The following is a 20179-nucleotide window of genomic DNA, read 5'->3' as shown; positions in this document are numbered from 1 at the left end:
GAAGTTAATCCAAGTAAGGGTCCATGACATTGGTTCAATACTAATGAAGTAAAGTCCGGATTTCCCGGGGTGGATCCAGTTGCTGGACGGGGAACCACTCGAACAATCGAGTGGGTTAGAAGTCCGCTGGTGTAATCTACGGTTGAGGCGAGTCGCTGATTAAATCAGGCGCAGTTACGGTCGGCAAGCAGCTCGGCGTCTAACTCGGGTTCCTCTTCCCCGTCCAGCAACTGGATCCACCCCGGGAAATCCGGACTTTACTTCATTAGTATTGAACCAATGTCATGGACCCTTACTTGGATTAACTTCATCCCCTAACCGATGTACTCAGGTTGGCTGCCCCTACTATACCGCCCGTCCTGAAGAAGACCCACGTGCAAGGAATCTTACCCATCCTGCTTTCTTAGGGTCGAAACGTCGACATACGTCCCCTCAACAGCCCCTTTCAACCCACCATTCGTGTTCATGATGGACACTGGGGCATGTTCTTTGAAACTTTGACATTGATTAACCATTTACTTTGCTTATTATTTCACATTGGTATCCTAATATCATTCGATCAATATCGTGTTTTTATTGTCACAAAGAACTCCCTCCACTTTACCCTCACTATATCACTTCCCCTCCATCCCCAGGGGCACCTGTACCATTACAATTGTGTATGCGTTGTGAATGCTTAATATTGCTCGTTTTCCTATAGTGTGAATAAAACATTATAGAGGTATTTTTTGTTGATTAGATTCATTCTAATGATTCTTAAATAACTTGCTCTCCCTCACTGGGACCCCTCTACTCTTAACGATAGCTACCCAGGTCCCAGCGACTTTATTGGGTTAACCCTTGTCTTACATAACGTGCTGAGCAGTTCTTAGCCATGTTATCCAATGGGAGGTGGATAACATGGCTAAGAGCATTTGCTCGATAATGCATGAATATCGCTGACTTTTCAGCGATATTCATGCATTGCGGCCGTTTTTTATCGCATTTGCGATAAACCTTGCTAATAGCAAGGTTTATCTGCGATAAAAATCGCCGATGTGCGGCGATAATTTTTGTCTCTAAACAAGTTAGAGACAAAAATGATCGCTAGTTGTTGGTAATATGCCCTCTAAACTTGAGGCGGGCTTCCCAGAGTCCTCTATCATGGGCTTTCTGGATTCCTCACCATTGAATCTCCGTGTATTCCTCTGTAGGTCTCTTTTTCCACACATGCAGAATAGCTCATTGTGGCTTTTATAGAGTAGTTCTCTGATCAGGAGATTGTAGGTGCCGGAGAGCCCTTTGTAATGGTACAACCTTTTCGAATAGCCCTGTGTGGTTGAGTTTTGTGCGGTGAATGATGCGAGCTCAGCCTCCTGTGGACACAATGGGGCATATGTACAGGACTTAACACCGCCATTGCCTCATTTTTTGACGTTACAGAGGCTTTTTTTATCGCTGTATTTACAAATTGCCTCTAACTGCAGCGAAAATGTGAATTTTTAAGATCACCACTTCTGTTAACAGGACTTAACAAAAATGAGATGCAAGTTAGGCATTCCTCTGCAAAAACTGCAGCTAACCCAACTTTGCGATATTTACAAGGATTTCCTTGTATAGTGAAAAACCCAAAAAACTGTCTCTAACTCCAGTAAGGAACGTTTTTTATGACTAGAATATAGCTTGTCTTAAAAATGGTGCAAACACTTGGGGCCTCAATTCAGAAGTTTTTGATGCTGTACAGCGCTGCAAGGAATGTGCTGCACTGCCCTGCAACAAAATCATAGAGCAGGAATGCATGCACACCATCAATAAGGTAGCGTCCATTCCTGGGCTTCCTTCATGAAAAGTCTTGCATCGCTGTGACAAAACAGCGTTGCAACACTTTTCACTATGCCCCTCTTGCGACACCATGGATGCGCTGTATTCACTGTACGGCGCTCCATGTTGCATTTAATAACAGATATGTCTAGAATCCTACCTTATCTGTCAGCGCTAAAGTCACGTATTGCTGCAGTTGTGTCACAAGCATGATGCAACTCCAGCAATGCATGGGGCCAGCCTATCCATGTAGCACTGCCATAAGGCAGGCGCAAGGTAGTGATGCAGTGGCGTCCTACAGTTGTTGCAGTGAAATCTGATGGATTTCACTCTGCCACTCCTATGAGGCTTTGTTGCATGCAAACCTGATACAGGTGTAATGTGGCACAGGGCTTTACAAGGTCACGCATATGTCTTGATGCGTCACTTTGCAAATGCAGCGCAATATGGTGCAAGAATCATGCTGCAAGTACGTCAAGAAAATGATGCGCTGGCAGGGTGAAACTGTCAGAAGGGGCTCATGAATAAGCCCTCCTGTCTTTTTCCCCAACATTGGCGCACATTGGCTGCCATGCACCAACGCAGGCACACTTGCGCCATGCTGCAAGGGTGACTGTGTTGCATAGTTGATTGATGTTGTGCTCCATCTCGTTTTGTGAGGTCTGCGGGTGGGGAAGGACTAGTGGAGGGAGGGACTGAACCAGTTGGCCTTCTTGGAGAGTTGTTGCCTGGTCTTTTCTTGAGGGATGCCAGGGAGTTGGCGCAGTTGGAGATCCATCGGTGAAGGTTGCACGCTGCGGTGTTGGCTTCTGTAAGCATTGGTTGAGTGGTGGTGCTGAGGGAGTTGATGGAAAGCTCTTCGGTAGCTTGATCCAGCTGCGATAGGGAGGCTGCGACTTCCTGCACAAAAACAACCATCCCCTCAGCGCAGGCACCCTTGCAAATTGACACAAGGGTGTCTTCGCATGTGCACGGCTGCTGTTTGTGCTCGGGCACAGAGGAGAAGGACAGGAATGTGCTGTATAATGTAGATAGTATTCAAAAAAGCGACGCCTCAGGTCTAATTAAAACAATCTATTTTGAAAGAGCAATATAAATGATCTCCTCCTAAATGAAACGAATCATATTCCCGAAACAAATTCTACCTCATTTATACACCTCCTTACCCAATCCAGAACATAACACAAATTTCTAATTGGTATTTTATTTTTAAGTCAATTAGAAAAATTTACCATATTAGATCTGTGGCCTATGGCGTACGACTGAACATCACAGCGAACAAGCTTTACTTTGCAGCTCAAATACCCGCGATAAAAGAAAAAGCACTTTAGTTGCTCCAGTGATTCTTACTCCGGTCCGGTCTGCTTCTACTAGAGAGAGTGGCCAACTGAATACCACTAGAGGCTTGTTGGACTTTACAAATAATTTGGACAATAGGAGCCAAAATTCTTGTTCGCTGCTTATCAGTACATCTGGGAAAGTTCTTCGGTTTTTGACAAATCGGTTGGAGTACACGAACTACGACGGATTATCATTAGCCCATGTCCTGATGAGGCCCATAGTCAATGGGCTGAAACACGTCAACACCCACGAGAAGACACCAGTTTAAAAAACTTACGTTGTGAAAATAAATATTTAAAAAGAGTACAACAAGAAGATAGGTTGAAACAATATAGACCTTCCTTGCTCTTTTGATTTCTGGTTAGATCTTGTTTTACAGGAATGCCTAACTGTATATGTGTATAGCATCCTCTTTTCCCAAAATTTTTGGGCTAACATACTTGAAAAAGATATATAAAAAAGTTAATGTATGTTTATATATATATGTGTAAAAAGTGATGTGTATATATGTTTGGTTTGTTATTGTATCTAAATATTGGTTTGTAAATTAACAAACCTTTGTGGTAAATTTTTCTAATTGACGCAAAAATAAAATACCAGTTAGAAATTTGTGTTATGTTCTGGGTTGGGTATGGTGGTGTATAAATGAGGTAGAATTTGTTTCGTGAATATGATTCGTTTCATTTAGGAGGAGATAATTTATATTGCTCTTTCAAAATAGATTGTTTTAATTAGACCTGAGGCATCGCTTTTTTGAATAATATGTTACTTACCCAGATGCCATAGGCTTACCGGGTTCCCCCTTGTTTGTGATAGTATAAGGTAGATAGAGCGCATTCCTGCCCTTTTATTTTGACACATGGCAGTGCAGCAGGAAGGTTTACTGCACTGTCATCCGTCAAACAATTGTAAATGAGGCCACTAGTCTTGAGAATGTGAGGCAAAATCCTACAGGAGGGCAAGGCAGCAAGTTGAATTGGAGAAGGATATCAACCACAAAGTGGGGGACTAGGGGCACTTTTAGGTTCAGCACGGGCCCCATGGAGAAGGCCCTATGACGTTGGATAGGTATTGGATGAGGTCCTAGTTAAACCATTGGCTAAGCGGGAAAAGCTGCGAGCAGGAAAGTGCAAAGTTCGCACCCAGGGAAGTGCTCCTACTGGCTAGATACTTTTGGCGCATTCCTCAGTCAAATTTTCTTGTTCCAGACTGAGGGCCTGATTTAGATCTTGGCGGACTCTGCAAAGACTCACTCTGCAGATAACTCGGCAGATTGAAGTGCACTTCTACGCTGGGTGATTAACCCCTTCCATGCTGGTGACGGAACCGCTCCATCACCAGCCTTGGTTGCGCTGTGCTGGTGACGGAGCGGTTCCGTCATGGCCCGCTCAGCGCGCCTGCGCTGCGCTAATTACACGCATGCGCGGAGCGTTCTTTTGAGCGGGCAGGACCGTGACGGAACTGCTCCATCACAAGCACCCGGCGCCCGAGGCTCGTGACGGAGTGGTTCCGCCACGAGCATGGGAGCGCCGCACGGCCCCCCCTCCAGGCCCCCCTCACCCCTAGCGCTGCGGCGGAACTGCCTCTGCAGCAAAGAGGTTAAGAGACTCTGGCTAGGCAGCTTTCATGCTAAGACTGGCTCTGCAGATAACTCATAGTGGATTGAAGTGCACCTCTGCTGAGTGACTGAGAGACCCTGGCTTGGCAGAGTTACCTTAAAAGACTGACTCTGCAGAGAACTCATAGCGGATAGAAGTATACCTCCACTGGGTGCCTGAGAAACCCTAGCTAGATAACCTCCCTGCAATACTCGCTCTGCAGATAACTAATAGCAGATTGAAGGGTACCTCTGCTGGATGACTGAGAGATGCTGGCTTGGCAGCTTCCCTGCAAAGACTCACCATGCAGATGATACTTTGCCCAGCCTACAACTAACATGAACTGTCATTACAATTAATGCAGACCTCAGCCACTGTGAGGATTAAGGCTCCACATGTCCTGGCATTTTATGGGCCTTTTCCTCGTGGTAATTATAGGTAAGTTTGAATGACAATATTACTCCAAAAACTCAGACGGGTCTGAAATATCCACACAAACATAATTGTGGCTTGAATTTAAACAGGGGTATGTGTTGGTGCTGCAATGTTCTGAGCCACTCTTAAATGAGGCCAAAGTAGAAAACTACCAAAATATCAGGAATCTTCTTTAAATTTCTAAAATATCATAGATGAGCATTTTTTATAGAATGTTTTCCCCTCAGTTTTTAAGCTCTCTATCCATGGATGCCATTTAGGTAAAGAAATTGCAATTGCTGCCTCTGCACAGATTACTTCCAAACATAGGGCTGACTTAGATCTTGGCGGATAGGTTACTCTGTCAGAATGGTGATGGATATCACGTATCTTGAAATGCGTATCCAATAGGATATAAAAGGATTATTATATTGGTACATGGGATATCGGTTACCCTTGTGACGAACTAACCCCTCGCCAAGATCTAAATCATTCCCATAGTCACAATTTTGAAGCTCTGATTCCCCAGTGGGGCAAGGTTGCAGGATGTAGGGAAGGCTCCATGAGCTGGAGACATTCTCTGCGAGTTCCTTCTGAAATAGATTTACTGATATGGAAAAGCTCAAAGCAGGAAAAACCTAAATCTTCAGCTCAGTGGCAACTCACCTAGTTGGATAGATTTGGCAAGTTTGTCCCAGTTGTCTGGAGACCTTTGGAGCCAAAATGTTTGCAAGTCCCTTGTTTTTCAAAATGATAGAAGGAGTACCCTTTGACACAGCCAAGGGTCCCAGAGCCTCAGGAACAGTACTTGGGGGTCAAGACTTACTCCAGGAGGAGCCAGCACCATCAGCAGGGTCCAGGATAGGACCTGTTGGAGCTCATCATCTGGACTCCTCAGGAAAAGGCTTCTTGCATATTGTTGTGCCCCTGTAGCTTAACAGGTGATCAGCCAAAGTCTCCTTACAGTCCACTTCTTTGTCCTGGGTACACGTAGGTGCAAGTCCTGCTCTTCAGCTCTCCTCACAGGTCTCAAACAGTAGACACTCTCCTTCGTCTGTTCTTCCATCAGCCAAGATTGCTTTGAAGAAGGTACCATGGCAATAGCCTGTTAATGGAAGTGACTCCCGACACCTCCCTAACCAATATGGAAAAAGATCCAAGGTGTAACCCTACCCACTTTTGCAGCATTTCCTGTTTTCCCTACTGCAAACAATCCTACAGTGCCCCTCGTTGCCTAAATTCAAGATTGATAAACTCTTTTCTCCTTCTGCAGAGCCTGTGCGTCCTCCCCCGAGGTTTGGCCAGGAAAATGAGCAACCCTTCTGTGTAGTCACTTCAAACCAGTTATGGAGGCAGCTCTCGCCCCACTGTGATTGATACTGTCTGACTGGGCGAACAACAATTGGGGCCTGCCCAGATGTCAGCTAGTATGTGTCTGTGACAGGAGAGGCCTGTTTGAAGTTAATTAAGTTCTTGGGCACTGCCCAAATGGTGATCTTGCTAGAGTAACAGTAACACCTCTCCACAACCATGCCTTTGTTTTCGCTCTGGGAGATGTTTTCATATCTCATTCAGGGCTTGAACAGTCAGACGGCTGCAACTGGAGGCTTACGCTAATTAGCCTCCAGGGGCTTTAGGCAGGGTAGTAGTAACTTTCTAATAGTACCTTTTCCTTAACATTTATTACAAAATCCGATTTGACCACTGAATTGAACTTTAAATAATTATTCCAAAGAGTCCAAGAATGATGTTTCTAGGAGTTTCCTGACCGAAGAGAACATTTTCAAATGTAATAGTGCACATCAGTGTTTCTTTATGGAACAGCCAGCCTTGCTACTGTGAAAATTGCTTTTAGCTTTTATGTGCTAACCACCCTGCTTTATAGACTGTACGGTCTACTTAGGAGTCTTTATTAATACATAAAAGTATGGTTTAGACCTGTCAAAACTGTTAGTATTGACAGGTTGAATTATAGTTTTTAAACAGACACAGTCAGGCTACAATGGTAGGACTTAAACTATGTTTGCACTGTTACTGTAGCAAAACTGTAAACATTATGAAGCCAGGCAGTATGTTATATATTGTGCATTCTTAAGAATCCCTACATGCCTAATCCTTAAGCACTAAAGAATTACCATAATAAGTCTCAGCATTTCAGTAAAGTCAATACACAAATTAATGCAAGTACTTCATACATCTTTCCAGTTTGTCGCCGGTTTATGAAAGAGGGCGTTGGATTTCTCAACTCTAAGCCATGCTGGCCTTCTATATGGAACATCAGAGTCCCAATTTGTATCTCGTTCATGTGAGCAGCTGTTATATATCATTCTAAGCATTTCATTTGACGAAAAAATACATTGTGCTCATGTTGTGAGGCAAGAAAAATAACACAAGGCTTTTCATGTGCCCGCATGTTAGGGCCTAAAGCTATTACACTTTTTCCTGTTCACCATTCATTCAAATTAATACATAACTACATGAACTCGAACTATACTATAAAAGCAAATAATACATGTAATGCATATTGTTCTACAATAATGATGATAAATGCATCACATATTGTAAATTAATAACAATTTATATGACATGAGGAAACGAGCAAAAGCATAATGTGATGTGGGGGTCTAAAAGACACATAAGCCAAATATATGACATTAGAGATTAAAATGAATCCATTATTTAATAAAAGCATATATAATTACTTCAGCTTCTTAACATTGTAGATTAATAATGATTATAATAAATAATAGTTCCCATAAGATACTCTAAATGTGTATTTATATATCTTCGCTATTTTCTAATACTCTTAATGCCAATTAATATAAAATATGCATTTTACCTCATCAGCAATCCCTTGTAAGCTGGCACCCAACCATTGTCTGTCTCTTGAACAAACAGCTGTTCTTGTTTACAGTACAAGATTATAAACCAAATGCACAGGTCAGAAAAGTAAACAAGCTTTCTGCATAACGTTTGGTAAATAACTGGATTTATACTAACCTTTCCTTTTGTTAATTTCTTTCCCCAAATGATCGCATCTATGATGTATATGGTGTGGCTTTGGACCTATGCCAACCCTTTGATGGTATGCCATTCATCTTGACAGCCCCCTACCTGATATGGTGTCAATAGCAAGTACATTCAAAGCAATACAAAACCAATCTATTTTTGTCTCTTGAATAAAGAGCTGTGTATGTTCATAGTACATGCCAATAAACAACCAAATACACAGGTCAGAAAAACAACCAGGCTTTATGCACAACATTTGGGAAGCAGCTGAATTGATATGGAATATTTATTCTGTTGATTTCTTTCTGTATATGGCTGTCTCCGGCCTTTTAACATTTGCCAGGCTTTTTATGACAGACAATTAATCCTGACAGCCTCCTACCTGCAAATATCTTTAAGTCAGGATCTGACGCGGCTAATGTTAAGCTCTGGCCCCACATGGGATGCTACTGTGAAGCTCATGAACCTGCATGTCCTCAGGAGCCACAGAGTATGGCCCTGGACAGAAGCCTTACATCTCAAAGAGACCTGCTACTACGCTAAACACCTGAGCAAAAGCAAGAAGGACTACATGTCCCATGGAACCACAGGATTCTCTCTGAACTCGAATACCCAGAGCATAGGTTTCTTGCAATCCATGCATCTCCACTAGGCAATTGTAATGCATAGTTGAGGTAGCTGCTGGAAGATAGAACCCATGTGACTTTCTATCCTGAAATGTTGATGAAAGGCATCAATTAAATCTGACAAGCATATTTGTATCACATTGGAACATGATATAAACTGGCACTTTATTATTTTCTCAAAGATTAGTGTGCAGAGACATGCACACATTTCGCAAAGCGCACTACTTCTAGACCCCTTGGGGTTCTAACTACTATTTGTATTGTGAAATTTACTCATCACAGGAGTCATTATCATCATCATAAACTTTATTCAATTTTTGTAACGAAATAATACAATGATAATGTGCAATAACATTTCACAAAAATCAATAATAAAATCTATATAACCTATGCATAACTGGAAGAATACAACATCAAAAAAGAGAAATGTGGGAGAATCAATAACTCACAGACAGCCATAGGCAAAATGTTTAGTGCAAAGGGAAATATCAATCAAAACGACAATTTAAGCTAATATCTAAAGGCAAATAAATACCTAACAACTTGCACTAAAAACACCAGCAAGACACCATGGTACATAAACACACGATTTAGATGTAGATAAAATTTGCATGTCTAAAAACTGTGAATGTCAAATCTGTCTAAAATCCATAGACAACAAGAGGGGTCTTATATATTTGTGGCAAAGGGTAGTGAATCTTGGGCAAATGATGACTAAAGGCATGGTCCCTGAAATAGGTCAAAAGCCATGATGATGGTTGGACATTTCCAAAGGAAGTAGGGCTCGATCCAGCTGACAGATTTTACTATTATATATTTACACATTGCATTGACTGCTTCGTTAAACCTGTGGCCTCACGTTCTGCTGCCACCCTGAGGGAGAAGGACTGCTTAAGCCAAGCAAGATCTTTTTTTTCAACACCTTCTGGATCTGAGAATAAACCTGGTCTCCCTAAATCTAGTGGAGGCTTGATATGTGAGATGCATTGTCCAAAGACAAGCAATCCCAGACGATTAACCTATTTAATTGAACTCTTCGTTGCACCACGCTGAGCACCAAATGGGCGAAGATTAATAAAATCTATTATAAAATGAATGTCCAATTCTTCATGTATAAATTCAGCTGGGATACCCTGTCCCAATGCCAGAAGGGCCCTAAAGAACTTGTTTTCTGTCACCTGGATTTGATCAATAGGTGCATATCCCCAGATCTCACACCCAAAAGTTGCCATAGGAACACATTTGGCCTTATATATGTCCATCAATAATTTTGGGGACATCCACCCAAGGCTACTAACAAATTCCTTCAAGCCAGAGATAGCCCTTTTTAAACTCCCCATATTTTTCTTCACCAATGGTTGCCAGCTAAGACCAGATGTTAATAGAAGCAAAAGGTAGGAACATTTTCCCACACTACTTAAGATTTGTCTTTGGGCTGAAAAGCTGGATGTTTTCGTGTTATTAGGACCAACCTCTGTAAAATTAGATTTTTTTTAAGATCAGTGGACAGATCTCAACTGTCCATAAAAACAATAAATACATCTAAGAGGCACTGGGGGCTTCTGGCTGCATAAGCAAGTAAAACCGCATCATTGGCGTATAAAAGCGTGAGGAGTGTTCTACCAACTACTCGAGGGACATCAAGGCCACTGTTAGATTACACCCCTCCAGCCGATTAATATACTTAATATACCTAATAAATAAGAATGGCGCAAGGATACAGCCCTGTCACACACCTCTTTTTAATTTAAAGGGCTGTGTACAATACCCGTCAGTTCAATTTATAACCACACCTGTCCGACTTTTATGGAGATCTCTCAAAAAAGTAACAGGATCAGTTTATCCCCATGGACCCAAACGCAGCCCAAAGCTTATCTCTATTAACTTTATTGAGGGTTGAGCTGATGGCCGTAAAGGTCAAATGTACCAAACACCTGCAAACCTTTGTATATTTGGAGATCAAGATAAACCGATTTAAGTTCTGCTCCACTGTTCCCATTCTGGGCCTGAACCCATATTGTAGGCCAGAAAAAATGTTGTTCTCATTGGCCCAGCTATTCAATCTCTCCAGGATGACTCTCCCTATGATTCTGACTTCTATATCCACTGGATAGATTGGTCTATAACATGCAGTGTCAGCTCTGTTGCCTTTTTTATACACTGGCACTATTACAGACTGGTGCTAGGCTTCAGGTAAAGGTCAGTGGATAACCGCATTAACATGAAGGGCAATAACAGGAGCCCACAGGTCCACTAGAGACTTCAGCAAGTCTCCAGGAATACTGTTAGCTCCCAGTGCCTTGGCCAAGGGTAGGGATAAAATTTCATCTCTCACTTCATGCCAGTGAATTGTGAGTCTAGAAGCCTTTGGAGTGGACTGAGTCGAGAACTCGGGACACTCACAGTCACAGTGGGCTGTGAAATGGTCCACCCAAGCTTGGTCAGGCATGGTAGCAGTCTGATCAGAGAGCTAGTCCTCTTTAATAAAAGTGTGATTCAAGACCCTACAAAGCATAGTGCTGTCCTTCAAGTTGCTTGCTAACACTGGGTCCTCCCACAGTTCAAGCCATCCTACACCTTTTGAACTTCACGCTATCTCGAGGTATATGTTTTGGTGTCAATAAAAGCGCCTTTCTGGTCTTTTGTTTATGTTTTGTCAGGAAAGTTTGCCCTAAATGAAACAACTTTATTAATGAAATTGATATTATAAACAAATCCCTTGTTGGCACGTTTACCTGTTTATCTTATAATACCCAAGCCGTCAAGGGTTTATTGGGTTACCCATTGTAGTTTTTATTATTCCTGGTCTTTTAGCAGTTCTTATCAAACCCTTTACTGGGCCTGCCAACCCTGTCTTAGTAACGGCTCATTTTATAAAACCACAAATTGTGTCAATTTCCTTGAGGATGCTGTGTTATGAGGCCTCATCATCTAGGCAAATCTAGAATGACCTTGTTCCATTTGAGTCTACATCCCTTATCTTAAGTGGTGCCCAGAACTTTGTACAGGACACAATTATCTGACTGCTTTTTCTCCCATGACAATGTATCGACAAAGGAGGTTGTGGTCAGCATGGGCACGCCATTCTGCTGCAAAACTAGATAGGGTGGGAAAACAACCCCTTGAAACCTAGATATAATAAAAAATGCAACTCCTGGGGGCTTTTAAAAGTTGGTACACCATCAGCCCACTCTAAGGTTCTTTAAACTGAGGAAGGTGTCCAAATTATGATCTGCAACCAAATCACTCTGGAGGTTCCCCTGTGCAGTATGCTTTTGATGGACCTGATCATCATTTGCCTCTTCAGAATCCATGAAATCATAAAAAATAGCAGTCTCTACATGGATGGAAATTAAAGTCCCTTGTTATCAAGAATACTGTAAGTTGTGGGGGGCGAGAGGTAGAGAAGTCATTTAAAAACATGTCGAGTTCACCCACAACATCTATAGTTTCTCTCCCATTAATGGCATTATAAACATTATTACAAAGAATACTATAGGGCTATACAAGCCCGCATTGCCACCACAACGTCACTTTTATCAACTTTGTGGTGGCGATAGGGGCTTAGCCTTATTTACAAGGCAGCGTTAAGCCACTTAACGTGGCTTAATGCCGCCTTTTAAATAAGGCACCCTTTCACGCTATGGTTAGCGTGAAAGGGGTGGGCAGTGGGTGTTGGGGTGGGCGTTCCACCTCAACACCCATTGATTTTGATGCGGCCCCCTAAGTACAAGGGCAGCATGCATAGGAGGTAGCGCCAAAATTAAGACCAGGTAAGTTGGCGAAACGAGGAGAAATGCATTATTTTGCCTCGTTTTCACTTTTTCCATGTGTGCTGCCTTGTGCATCACACATGGAAAGAGCAAAATGCCATGGATTGTTTATGTACAGGAAGGTAACACTTAAAAAAAATGCCATTTTGTGACCTTCATGTGTGCTGCATTGCAGCACACATGAAAGTGACAAAATGGCATTTCAAGGTTGTTTATGTGAAAGAAGGGACACCTTCCTACACATAAACAATCCTCCCCTGCACGCAGACACCCTTGAACTATGGTGCAATGGTGCCTGCGTTAGCGCTATACTGCTAAGTGTAGTGCCGTCACAGGGGGAAACGCAAGGCTGCACCATATCGTTGCAAATATGGTGCAGCCTTGCATTTTAGAACTAGCGGAGTGAGGCGTTAAACCATGCCTGCTAGCGACTCACTCTGCCACTTCCATTGTACTTATCCCCCTAAATGTCTGCTCAAACGATGGCAGAGTACCAACAAAAAAAAGGAAGGTGAGGGGAATCACTTTAGGTTTGCATTCCAAGTCTAATTTAACAAGAGTAACTAGTTCCCTTCTAGCTTGCCCACTCAAAGGAGGAATTCCCTTAGTACTTAAGGATACATAACCTTCTAAATGTAACTCGCATTTCGGGTCCTACGTTTCATGTACACTGATAATGTCATGGCAATTAAGGAACTTAATTGGCAACAGTAAGGGTTCTGGCTAAAGCAGTAAGGCTGCGCCAATACGACAATCAACAAAGAAATGCCAGTACTGCATTTGAATTAATGTTTTGATAAATTGAGTAACAATCCTCAATTCAATAAGACCAATAAATCAGTCTGTAAACTTATGATTAATTCTTTTTATTTTTGAATTTCTTTTATGTATTTTGTTTTCTTGAGTTTGAGCAAAGTGCTTTTAAACGAACAGTTTTATACAAAAGAAAATTCTCATAAAGTGCATACAAAAACCTTCAATTATATACAATACCAACAAAAACAGTTAATCTCAACTCTAATCCTATATATATTGTTTTGCAACGCATTTAGAGGAGACATTAAACATTCGAAAGGACTCCACTTAGTACACTTAAAGACACAGACACACAAGACAAGACACTTTTGACAATGGTATGACAAGGTTTCACCGTTCCTAGAGAAAAATGTAAACGCCCTGTTTTCAATAAAGTTTCCGTTGAAAGAGGTGCGGATACTGGTGTTTAGTACGAATTCTTTTTAGACTTGTTTTATACAATAGACCATCTAATAATTCAATTTTATCAGTTCTAGTCATAGAAAGATTGGTCTAATGGAAGGACGATGAGTTTTCAAAGGGGCAGCGGTCGACGCGTTTCGAATCCCTTATGTAGCAGGGATTCTCATCAGGACCATGTGGACTCAATCTGTATATTAGATTACAGCGGTCAGTCTCCCAAGAGATGGAATGCTCATACAGATAAATCGGCAATTTGGCCGCGTGATCAGCTTATATTCACTTTCTTCTGACGATTCGGTGTTGGTAATCCGAGTCTCCTCCATACGCATCCTTGTCAATTACTGAGGCGCGTCTCAGTAATCTAATATACAGATTGACCGCTGCCCCTTTGAAAACTCATCGTCCTTCCATTAGACCAATCTTTCTATGACTAGAACTGATAAAATTGAATTATTAGATGGTCTATTGTATAAAACAAGTCTAAAAAGAATTCGTACTAAACACCAGTATCCGCACCTCTTTCAACGGAAACTTTATTGAAAACAGGGCGTTTACATTTTTCTCTAGGAACGGTGAAACCTTGTCATACCATTGTCAAAAGTGTCTTGTCTTGTGTGTCTGTGTCTTTAAGTGTACTAAGTGGAGTCCTTTCGAATGTTTAATGTCTCCTCTAAATGCGTTGCAAAACAATATATATAGGATTAGAGTTGTGATTAACTGTTTTTGTTGGTATTGTATATAATTGAAGGTTTTTGTATGCACTTTATGAGTCTTTTCTTTTGTATAAAACTGTTAGTTTAAAAGCACTTTGCTCAAACTCAAGAAAACAAAATACATAAAAGAAATTCAAAAATAAAAAGAATTAATCATAAGTTTACAGACTGATTTATTGGTCTTATTGAATTGAGGATTGTTACTCAATTTATCAAAACATTAATTCAAATGCAGTACTGGCATTTCTTTGTTGATTGTAATTAAGGAACTTAAAGCAGTAAGGGTCCCCACATTTCCCATGCACGCCTGCTATATTCCAACTCAACACTTTTAACACCCTTTTTGTAATATTTACTTTAACAGGTACAGCAATTGTCAGTTCGGGTACCCAGTCAGTCTTGCACATTCAATCCACTCAAAAGCTCAAAGTGGGTACTCAATGGTATGAAGCGTCTCTCGGTTGGAGATGTATTACAAACAGGCCCCTGTTATTGGGTCAAATTAATCTCCCTCTGACTAAATCCCCCTCCTGGGTTAGTCAATGACTTATTCAAAATAGATCCTACTCTGTGTGCATTAGAAACATTTACCACAATACAGTCCCCTTCATGAATCTTTGGGGTAAACCCAATCCAACCTACTCTTCTGATCGTTATGATCTCTTTGAGCTACAGCTGGCTAACCAAGTTAGGGAATCAATCAATCAGTCAGTGAATTTGTAGAGCACGCTACTCACCCGCTAGGGTCTCAAGGCGCTGGGGGAGGGGGGAGAGGCTATTGCTCGAACAGCCAGGTCTTGAGTTGTTTCCTGAAGGAGAGATGGTCCTGGGTCAGCTGTAGGTTGGTGGGGAGGGAGTTCCATGTCTTGGCCGCCAGGTAGGAGAAGGATCTTCCTCCGGCGGTGGTTCTGCGAATTCGTGGGACGGTGGCGAGGGCGAGGCTGGCGTATCGGAGCTGGCGGGTGGGTGTGCAGAATGTGAGGCGCCTGTTGAGGTATTTGGGGCCCATGTCGTGGAGAGCTTTGTGTGCATGAGGGAGGAGTCTGACGTGATTCTCTTGCTGACGGGGAGCCAGTGCAGGTCTCTCAGATGGGCAGAGATGTGGCCGTGATGGGGGATGTTCAGGATGAGTCGTAGGGAAGCGTTCTGTATGCGCTGGAGTCTTTTCTGGAGTTTGGCTGTGGTTCCAGCATAGAGGGTGTTCCCCTAGTCCAGTCAGCTGGTGACGAGGGCCTGGGTGACCGTCCTCCTGGGTTCGGTGGGGATCCACCGGAAGATCTTTCGGAGCATGCACAGGGTGTTGAAACAGGATAACGAGACAGCGTTGACTTGCTTGGTCATTGTGAGGGAGGAGTCCAGGATGAAGTCCAGGTTGCGTGCATGGTCCGTTGGCTTGGGGGCGTTGCTTAGGGCAGGGGGCCACCAGGAGTCATCCCAGTCAGAGGGGGATGGTCCCAGGATTAGGACTTTCTTCTTGTCTGAGTTCAGTTTCAGACGGCTGAGCCTCATCCATTCCGCGACGTCTTTCATTCCTTCCTGGAGGCTGGGTCTGGCGGTGGCGGGGTCGTTGGAGAGGGAGAGGATCAGCTGGGTGTCGTCGGCGTAGGAGATGATGTTTAGGGTGTGTTGGCGTGCGATGGCTGCAAGGGGGCTCATGTAGACGTTGAAGAGGGTGGGGCTGAGCAAGGATCCTTGTGGAACATCGCAGATGACTTCGGTGGCCGCGGATCAGAACGGAAACCTCCCTACTAACCAGTATAGCGTCTTGTTTTTAACTTACTCATAGGATTTTGATTGAAAGTGTTTTTAGGGGTGTTATATTGGCCAGAACCAGAACATACAGCATGCACACTGGACGAAGTTGGATGGTAACATCAAAGGGGATGGAGCCCAGGGATTCCAGAAGGTACATGCGGTTCATCTCTCAATTCACTTGCCTACAGGGGTCTGGCATGGTAAATTCAATGGAGATTTACTCACTTCCCTCCTAGTTGGAGCTCTCTTGATGATACCTGAATGCCATTGGTGTAAATGAGGGCTGATTAGAGTCATGAGTACTGCTACCCATGTGCCTGAACACCCCAGCCTGATCTGGTATATGAGGTAGATTAGTATCCTCCTTCATAGTTACTATAGAAGACCGCTTTTGGCCTATCAGGGCAATTACCAGGACATTTGAGATATGGTCCTCTACTACTGTTAGGGAGTCCATCACCTGTTGGGTATGAGTGCGTTGCTCTTCCACACTAGAAATTCCTTCTGTGAGCACATACACTGCATTATTTAAGAAGTACAGAATTGTATTATTTGTTCTAGGTCGTTTGTCCACCACATTATGTGCCTCCACTTTCCCCTTCCTCATTATATCTGTCTATAAGTACATCCAGGATGTGACCACACCAGGGCAAGGTGATTCACATAGTAATAGGTGACAAGGAGCAAAAACTGCGCTTTCTTGACTCGTACCAATGAGGGAGACTTTCCCAAAATGACAGTCCAATGAACTATTGCAAAGTCCCCTGAGCTACAGTTATGTGTTTATCCAGCATCTTGGGTCTTGCACCGTTAATCAGATGGGGCGTTCATTATAGACCACCAAATAAACAAGATGACTTTGCAGGGAATTGGATTAAAAACTATTCCTCTATTTCACAGTCATTCATTAGGTTTAGGAAGGTTACCTTGCACAATTTTTTCCAACAAGGAATAATGTAGAAAACTAGAAAAAAACTGGACCCGCGAAATAACACAGGAAAGCTACACAGCCCACAGGAATGCCACCCGCCGACACCACCACCTCATCAGATCCACCAAAAGGACCGCCTTCAGAGCCTGCCTACACAACAACGCACACAACAGCAAAGAGCTGTTCAGCATCGTGAAGGAACCCTCCAATCCCAGCTCCAACACCAAAGACATCCCACTGTCACAAGACCTATGCGAATCGCTGGCCACCTTCTTCTATCGCAAGATCGCAGACATCCACAAAAGCTTCGACACCGCCACCCCCCCGGCAACCAACGATACACCCGCTCCCACGATCACCACCCACACCAACCGCCTGCTCGCCTGGACCAACATCAACGACACCATCATGATCATGAACACTGTCCACTCCGGATCTACGGAAGACCCCTGCCCACACCACATCTTCAACAAAGCCAGCAGCACCATAGCACCCCACCTCCGGAAAACCATCAACATCTCCTTTGAGACAGTGACCTTTCCGGAGAGCTGGAAGCACACAGAGATCAACACCTTACTCAAGAAACCCAAGGCGGACCCCAAGGACCTCAAGAATTTCTGACCCATCTCCCTGCTCCCGTTTCCGGTGAAGGTCATTAAAAAGGCCGTTAACAAACAACTGAGCAGCTTCCTCAAAGAGAACAACATCCTGAACCCATCCCAGTCTGGGTTCCGCAGCAACCACAGCACCGAAACTGCCCTCATCAACGCCACAGACAACATCAGGACCCTGCTCGACAACGGAGAAACCGTGGCCCTCATCCTCCTTGACCTGTCAGCCGCCTTCGACACAGTCTTCCACCGCACATTAAGAGCACGCCTTCAAGACACTGGAATCCAAGAGAAGGTTCTGGACCGGACTACCTCCTTCCTCTCTGGTAGAACTCAGAGCGTCCGCCTTCCCCCCTTCTGATCCAAAGTCACCGAGATCATCTGCGGCGTACCCCAAAGCACATCCCTCAGTCCAACCCTGTTCAACGTCTACATGGCACCGCTTGCCCACGTTGCCCGACGGCAGGACCTTAACATCATCTCCTATGCTGACAACACCCAGCTGATTCTCTCCCTCACCAATGACCCCCACACCGCCAAAACCAACCTCCATGAAGGAATGAAGGCGGTCGCCGACTGGATGAGAAACAGCCAACTAAAGCTGAACTCGGACAAGATGGAGGTCCTCATCCTCGGCCCCACCTCCTCAGCCTGGGATGACTCCTGGTAGCCAACGCACCCCCCACACCCACCGACCACGCACGAAACCTAGGGGATATCCTTGACTCCACCCTCTCCATGATGAAGCAGGTCAACACCGTCTCCTCCTCCTTATTCAACACCCTCCGCATGCTTCACAGGATCTTCAAGTGGATCCCCACCGAAACCAGAAGGACAGTCACCCAGGCCCTCGTCAGCAGTAGACTGGACTACGGCAACGCACTCTACGCAGGAACTTCGGCCAAACTCCTGAAACGGCTCCAAAGCATCCAGAATGCCTCCGCACGACTGATCCAGGACATCCTCCCCCACAGCCACATTACACCTCACCTGAGAGACCTACACTGGCTCCCCATCAACAAGAGGATGACCTTCGAGCTCCTCACCCACATACACAAGGCACTCCACGACACCGGACCAATGTACCTCAACAGCCGACTTAGCCTCTACACCCCCACACGCCAGCTCCACTCCGCAGACCGCACCCTCGCCAACGTCCCCCGCATCCGAAGAGTGACCGGCGGCGGCAGATCATTCTCCCACCTTGCCGCCAAGACGTGGAACACCCTCCCCATTCGCCTACAGCAGACCGAAAACCTCTTAACCTTCAAGAGACTCCTCAAGACCTGGCTCTTCCAACAGTAGCAGCATTCCCTCTCCCCCCCAGTGCCTTGAGACCCTCACAAGTAAGTAGTGCGCTTTACAAATGCTATGATTGATTGATGTGTTGGAAAGAAATAATGGCAATGATTGGATAAGATGTGTCAGTGAAATCATTAGTGTAGAACTGTTCTTGTGAGGCAAGTATGGTATGAATATATTGATATTAACAAGTATATCATTATCCAGGTCATTGATGAATTATAAGACAATAATGAATGCTTTTCATATAACAATCATTACGCTGTTATCTTGAAAGTAAAATGAATCAGCCCCTTGAAACCCTCAAGGGTGAGCTGTTGTGCTTTATCAGAATCCTGGTTGATTGATCGAATCAAAGAAAGGTATTGGACAATATTGAAGGTAGCTCTCTTTAGCAAAAACAAAATGACTGTTGGGCATATTTATTAACACTTTGTGCAATTTAAAAGTCACAAAAAAAATGATGCAAAGCGGTGCAAAGTGCTGATAAAGTATTTACTTTCCAGCGCAAATTTGTATTTGCCCTGTAATGTAGCCTGTAAAGTAAGGCAATTCATTATTTGTGAGTGGTTGTCCCAGGGGCTTTGGATTTCATACTAGAATGGCACTATGGCACAAAGGTGCGTCTACGAGAGAAAGAGAGAATAAATGTGCTCCTTAGAGTGTTGTTTATAGATATTGCATCCACTTTAATTGCATTACAGCCCAGAAGATACATTGAATTTCATTTAATTTAACTTCCAAAGTCAATACTATAACCAGACAAAAAGACTTCTCTTGTTTTAGATACGTGTGCTACTGGAATACTAATTCAGCCCATCTCAATTAATCAAGATTTATTTAGCGCTGCTAATCACTCATAGGGTATCCAGGCGCTTGGTGGTCCCGGAAGGCTCATTCGAACAGCCAGGTCTTGAGGGCCCTTTGGAATTCCGGAAGTGAGGTGATGGTCCTGAGCTGGGTCTTTGCCATAATGTAGGCACAACATATTTTGCTTCATTGGATGCAGGGAGTGTGGGCAAGGGAGAGAGGGGCAGAGCCTAGTGTTCTCGATGGTTGGTGGAAGTTCAGGCAGGGCTTAATGTAGG

The sequence above is a fragment of the Lissotriton vulgaris genome, chromosome 3_1 (genome assembly GCF_964263255.1).
Source record: "Lissotriton vulgaris chromosome 3_1, aLisVul1.2, whole genome shotgun sequence".
NCBI lineage: Eukaryota > Metazoa > Chordata > Amphibia > Caudata > Salamandridae > Lissotriton > Lissotriton vulgaris.
The sequence above is the reverse complement of the archived record's forward strand: the minus strand, read 5'-3'. Positions refer to the sequence as shown.